General features: G+C 38.4%; 1 pseudogene; it reads left to right on the top strand.

Annotated features, from left to right (window-relative positions):
• LOC127747619 (uncharacterized) overlaps positions 1–7,072 on the top strand; it is a 101,095-nt pseudogene that overhangs the window by 85,402 nt on the left and 8,621 nt on the right.

The raw sequence follows: 7,072 nt of genomic DNA, 5'->3' as shown, positions 1-7,072 counted from the left end.
ACTCAACCAATCCTTGTGGGATTCGACCTCACTCTATTGTGAGTTTTTACTTGACGATAACCGGTGCACTTGCCGGAAGGAATTTTGCCGATTGTGCAATTTCCTAAAATCATAGCATCAAGGTTATGCAAACATCAAGTTTATGGCGCCGTTGCCGGGGATTGGTTTTCGATTGACAATTTAGTTATGCAGCGTCCCGTTGAATTAATGCAATTCTTTCTGTTTTCCATTCAAACACATTTGTTCCTATCTAAGATATTCATTCGCGCTTCACTACGAAGAAGGTGATGATCTGTGACACTCATCACCTTCCTCAACCCATGAACGTGTGCCTGACAACCACCTCCGTTCTACATTAGATTGAATGAGTATCTCTTAGATTCCTTAATCAGAATCTTCGTGGTATAAGCTAGAATTGATGGCGGCATTCATGAGAATCCGGAAAGTCTAAACCTTGTCTGTGGTATTCCGAGTAGGATTCAAGGATTGGATGGCTGTGATGAGCTTCGAACTCGCAATTGTTGGGCGTGATGACAAACGCAAAAGAATCAATGGATTCTATTCCGGCATGATCGAGAACCAACAGATAATTAGCCGTGCTGTGACAGAGCATTTGGACCATTTTCACTGAGAGGATGGGAAGTAGCCATTGACAACCGTGACACCCTACATACAGCTTGCCATTGAAGGAGCCTTGCGTGTGGGAAGAGGAATACAAGAGGAAAGCTTAAATAAGAAGGACAAAGCATTTCCAAAACTCCAACATATTCTCCATTATTGCATAACAAGTAACTATTTCACACTCTTTTATTTTTCTAATAATTCAAACTGATAATTATAATTGATATCCTGACTAAGAATAATAAAATAAACATAGCTTGCTTCAAACCAATAATCTTCGTGGGATCGACCCTTACTCACGTAAGATATTACTTGGACGACCCAGTGCACTTGCTGGTTAGTGGTACGAAGTCATAAGAAATCTTGATTTTGATATTGGGATTATAATTTCGTGCACCAAGTTTTTGGCGCCGTTACCGGGGTTTGTTTGAGTTTGAACAACTAAAGGTTTATTTTTTTGCTTAGATTAGGAATAATTTATTTTTGTTGCTATAGGGTCATTAAATTCTGAAGTCCTTTTTTCCCTTTTCAAAAATTTTTCAAAAATATTATTTTTCTTTATCAATTTTTAATTTTTTTTCGTGTGTTCCGTGTATTTTATATTTTCCTTTTAAATTTTCGAATTTGTGTTCTTTGATCTTTAAGTTGTTCTTTTTTATTTTTCTTGTTTGATTTTTAGTTTTTCTTGTTCTTTTCCAAAGCATTAGTCTTCCAAAAGGAATAATATAAATATACCTCTTCAAAAAAAAAGTGTTACCTTTACTGCCCAATTGGCTAGAGTGTTTGTCTATGTTCTTGATAATTGGGTATCTTCTTTTTAAAATCTTTTTAAAAATAATTTTTCTTTGATTAATTCTTGTGCCAAACTTTAAGTTTGGTATTTTCTTGTTAATCTTTTTTATAATTTTCAAAAATTTTATTGAAGTTTTCTAAAAATTTTAAGTTTGGTGTTCTTTCTTTTGTTCTTGTTGTTCTTGTGAATCTTCAAAGTGTTCTTGAGTCTTCTGTATGTTTTGATCTTAAAATTTTTAAGTTTGGTGTTCCTTGGTGTTTTCCCTCCAAAATTTTCGAAAACAAGGAGCATTAGATCTAAAAATTTTAAGTCTTGTGTCTTTTGTATGTTTTTCTCTTTCATCATAAAATTCAAAATTCAAAAAAAATATCTTTTCTAACTATTTTTAAGCCACTTTTTCAAAATTTTTTTATAAAAATTCAGATTTTAATTTCAAAATTTTTCAATCTTATCCTTTTAAGATTAAAAAAAATATATTATTATATCTTTTTCGAAAATATCCTAACCATTTTCTCTGTCCTCACTTTTTTTGAAAATCTTCATAAAATATTTTCAAATTCTTATTAATTTTTTAATTTTAATTTTCTTATTTTATCTTATTTTTATTTTGGTTTTTATTTTATTTTATTTTATTTCAAAAATCATTTTTTTTATTTTTTTATTTATTTATAAACTAAAAATTTAAATCCACATTACCCCTTTTACTCCAACATGGACATAAGTGAAAATGAACAGTCCAGAAGGACTTTGGGGTCATATGCTAACCCCACTACTGCTTCATATGGGAGTAGTATATGTATACCCTCCATTGGAGTTAGTAGTTTTGAGTTGAATCCTCAGCTCATTATCATGGTGCAGCAAAGTTGCCAGTATTCCAGTCTTCCACAAGAAGAACCTACATAGTTTCTGGCACAGTTTTTACAAATTGCTGACACAGTACATGATAAGGAGGTAGATCAGGATGTCTATAGGCTATTACTGTTCCCATTTGCTGTAAAAGACCAAGCTAAGAGGTGGTTAAATAACCAACCTAAGGACAGCATAAAGACATGGAAACAGCTGTCAGAAAAATTTTCGAATCACTATTTTCCTCCGAAACGGATGACACAGCTAAGGCTGAGCATTCAAGGCTTCAAACAAGGAGATAATGAATCTCTCTATGATGCTTGGGAGAGATACAAAGAGATGCTAAGAAAATGCCCCTCTGAATTGTTTTCAAAGTGGGTGCAGTTAGACATCTTCTACTATGGGCTTACAGAAAGAGCTCAGATTTCTCTAGACCACTCAGCTGGTGGATCTATACACATGAGAAAGACAATAGAAGAAGCTCAAGAGCTCATTGATACAGTTGCCAGAAATTAGCATCTATACCTGAGTAGTGAACCTTCTATGAAAGAAGAGGCTAAAACAGTAACTGCTGAAATGAGTCCTGCAGAACAAGTTATAGAATTCAATCAGCAATTGGATTTTCTAACAAAACAGTTAGCCGAATTCAAGGAGATATTACAAGAAACAAGAATGGCTAATATGCATATGGAAGTACAGTTGAAGCAAACAGAACAGCAGCTATCAAAACAAATAATAGAAGAGTGCCAAGCAGTTCAATTAAGAAGTGGAAAAATATTAAAAACATCACTTCAAGATAGCAGAAAGCCAAGAAATGAGCAAACTACCCAAAATCCCTCTGAGGACATTAAGAGCCCAGAGAGGAATAATTCTGGCGTTCAAACGCCAGAAAATGGGTGGGAAGCTGGCGCTGAACGCCCAAACCATGTTCAGTCATGGCGTTCAACGCCTGAAACAAGCAAGGAATTGGCACTGAACGCCCAAAGAAAGCATAGTTCTGGCATTCAAACGCTAGAAACAGGTGAGGAGTTGGCGTCTAACGCCACTCCAGCTTCCACCCCTAGCATTCAAATGCCAGTGGGGGATCAGACACATACAAGTGCTAATAATAACCCTTTTAAAAAGGCTTCTCAACCTACATTTGTGGCAATAAACCTACAGCAACTAAGGTTGAGGAACACAAAGCCAAAATGCCTTATCCTCAGAAACTCCGCCAAGCGGAACAGGATAAGCAATTTGCCCGCTTTGCAGACTATCTCAGGACTCTTGAAATAAGGATTCTGTTTGCAGAGGCACTTGAGCAAATACCCTCTTATGCTAAGTTCATGAAAGAGATCTTAAGTCATAAGAAGGATTGGAGGGAAACTGAAAAAGTTTACCTCACTGAAGAATGCAGTGAAGTCATTCTGAAATGCTTAACTAAGAAGCTTAAAGATCCTGGAAGCTTTATGATACCATGCACAATAGAGGGTACTTGTACCAAGCAAGCTCTAGTGATCATGGAGCAAGTATCAAGCTAATACCTGCATCTATTATCACAAAGCTTGGTTTGACTGAAGAAGTCAAACCAACCCGGATATGTCTCCAACTTGCTGATGGCTCCATTAAATACCCATCAGGCGTGATTGAAGACATGATTGTCAAGGTTGGGTCATTTGCCTTTCCTACTGAATTTGTGGTGCTGGAAATGGAGGAGCACAAGAGAGCAACTCTCATTCTAGGAAGACCTTTCCTAGCAACTGGCCGAACCCTTATTGATGTCTAAAAAGGGAAAGTAACCCTGAGAGTCAATGAGGAGGAGTTCAAGTTGAATGTTGTGAAAGCTATGCAGCATCCAGACACCCCAAATAACTGCATGAGTGTTGATATTATTAACTCTCTGGTAAAAGAGGTCAATATGACTGAGAGTCTCGAATCAGAGCTAGAGGATATCTTTAAAGATGTTCAGTCTGATCTGGAGGAATCAGAGAGAATGATAGAACCTCTGAAAATCCCTCAGGAAGAGGAGAAACCTCCTATACCCGAGCTCAAACCATTACCACCATCCCTGAAATATGCATTTCTGGGAGAAGGTGATACCTTTCCTGTAATCATAAGCTCTACCTTAGAGCCACAGGAAGAGGAAGCACTAATTCAAGTGCTAAGGACACACAAGACAGCTCTTGGGTGGTCCATCAGTGATCTTAAGGGCATTAGCCCAGCCAGATGCATGCACAATATTCTATTGGAAGGTGACGCCAAGCCCGTGGTTCAACCACAAAGGCGGTTGAATCCAGCCATGAAGGAAGTGGTGCAGAAGAAGGTCACTAAATTACTAGAGGTTGGGATCATTTATCCTATTTCTGATAGCCCCTGGGTAAGCCATGTCCAAGTTGTCCCTAAGAAAGGTGGCATGACAGTAATTCCTAATGAAAAAAATGAACTGGTTCCTACAAGAATAGTTACACGGTGGCGTATGTGTATTGATTATAGAAGGCTCAATACAGCCACCAGAAAGGATCATTTTCCTTTACCATTCATAGACCAGATGCTGGAAAGACTAGCAGGTCATGAATATTACTGCTTCCTGGATGGATATTCAGGTTATAATCAAATTGCAGTAGATCCCCAGGATCAAGAGAAAATAGCATTCACATGTCCATCTGGAGTATCTGCATACAGAAGGATGCCATTTGGCTTGAGCAATGCACCTGCAACCTTTCAAAGGTGCATGCTCTCAATTTTCTCTGATATGGTGGAAAAATTTCTAGAAGTCTTCATGGATGACTTTTCAGCATTTGGAGACTTATTCAGCTCCTGTCTTGACCATCTAGCACTTGTTCTAAAAAGGTGCCAAGAGACTAACCTGGTTTTAAACTGGGAAAAAGTCACTTTATGGTGACTGAAGGAATTGTCCTTGGGCACAAAATCTTGAACAGGGGAATAGAGGTGGATCAAGCTAAGGTAGAGGTAATTGAAAAATTACCACCACCAGCCGATGTTAAGGTAATCAGAAGCTTTCTGGGGCATGCAGGATTCTATAGGAGGTTTATAAAGGATTTTTCAAAAATTGCCAAACCTCTAAGTAATCTGCTAGCTACTGACACACCATTTATCTTTGATAAGGAGTGTCTGTAGGCGTTTGAGACTCAGAAAGCTAAGCTGGTCACAGCACCAGTCATCTCTGCACCAGACTGGACATTACCATTTGAATTAATGTGTGATGCCAGTGACCATGCCATTGGTGCAGTGTTGGGACAAAGGCATGACAAGCTTCTGCACGTCATTTACTATGCCAGTCATTTTTTAAATGATGCACAGAAGAATTACACAACCATAGAAAAAGAGTTGCTTGCGGTGGTTTACGCCATTGACAAGTTTAGATCCTATTTAGTAGGATCAAAAGTGATTGTGTACACTGATCATGCTACTCTTAAATATCTACTCACAAAGCAGGATTGAAAACCCAGACTCATCAGATGGGTGTTGCTTTTGCAAGAGTTTGATATAGAAATAAGAGACAGAAAAGGGACAGAGAACCAAGTAGCAGATCACCTGTCCCGAATAGAACCAGTAGAAGGGGCGTCCCTCCCTCTTACTGAGATCTTTGAAACCTTTCCGGATGAACAACTCTTTGCCATCCAGGAAGTGCCATGGTTTGCAGACATTGCAAACTACAAGGCAGTGAGGTTCATACCCAAAGAGTACAGTAGGCAGCAATCAAAGAAATTGATCACAGATGCAAAGTACTATCTTTGGGATGAACCATATCTCTTCAAGAGATTTGCAGACGGAGTAATCCGTAGATGTGTGCCTAAAGAAGAAGCGCATAATATCCTATGGCATTGCCATGGATCACAATATGGAGGATATTTTGGAAGTGAGCGAACAGCCACAAGAGTCCTCTAATGTGGTTTCTACTGGCCTACTCTCTATAAAGATTCCCGAGTGTTTGTACTTAATTGTGACAGTTGCCAAAGATCTGGTAATCTGCCTCACAGTTATGCCATGCCTCAACAAGGGATCTGGGAGATTGAGTTTTTTGATGTATGGGGTATTGACTTCATGGGCCCTTTCTGATGAGCGGATAATTTATACACTTTTTGGCATTGTTTTTAGTATGTTTTTAGTATGTTTTAGTTAGTTTTTATTATATTTTTATTAGTTTTTAGTTAAAATTCACTTTTCTGGACTTTACTATGAGTTTGTGTGTTTTTCTGTGATTTTAGGTATTTTCTGGCTGAAATTGAGGGACCTGAGCAAAAATCTGATTTAGAGGCTAAAAAGGACTGCAGATGCTGTTGGATTCTGACCTCCCTGCACTCGAAGTTGATTTTCTAGTGCTGCAGAAGCCCAATTGCCGCGTTCTTAACTGCGTTGGAAAGTAGACATCCTGGGCTTTCCAGCAATGTATAATAGTTCATACTTTTCCCGCGATTTGATGGCCCAAACAGGCGTTCCAAGTCAGCTCAAGAATTCTGGCGTAAAACGCCGGAACTGGCACAAGAATGGGAGTTAAACGCCCAAACTGGCACAAAAGCTGGTGTTTAACTCCAAGAAGAGTCTCTACACGAAAATGCTTCAATGCTCAGCCCAAGCACACTCCAAGTGGGCCCGGAAGTGGATTTTTATGTCCTTTACTCATCTTTGTAAACCCTAAGCTACTAGTTCTCTACAAATAGGACCTTTTGCTATTGTATTAGACATCTGGGTAGCTATCTTTGAGTAGTCTTATGCTATCTTAGATCATGGGACTGGCCATTCGGCCATGCCTAGACCTTGTTCTTATGTATTTTCAATGGTGGAGTTTCTACACACCATAGATTAAGGTGT

Source organism: Arachis duranensis, chromosome 5, assembly GCF_000817695.3.
Source record: "Arachis duranensis cultivar V14167 chromosome 5, aradu.V14167.gnm2.J7QH, whole genome shotgun sequence".
In the NCBI taxonomy this organism is placed as follows: Eukaryota; Viridiplantae; Streptophyta; class Magnoliopsida; order Fabales; family Fabaceae; genus Arachis; species Arachis duranensis.
This window is presented reverse-complemented; position numbering and strand designations above follow the sequence as displayed.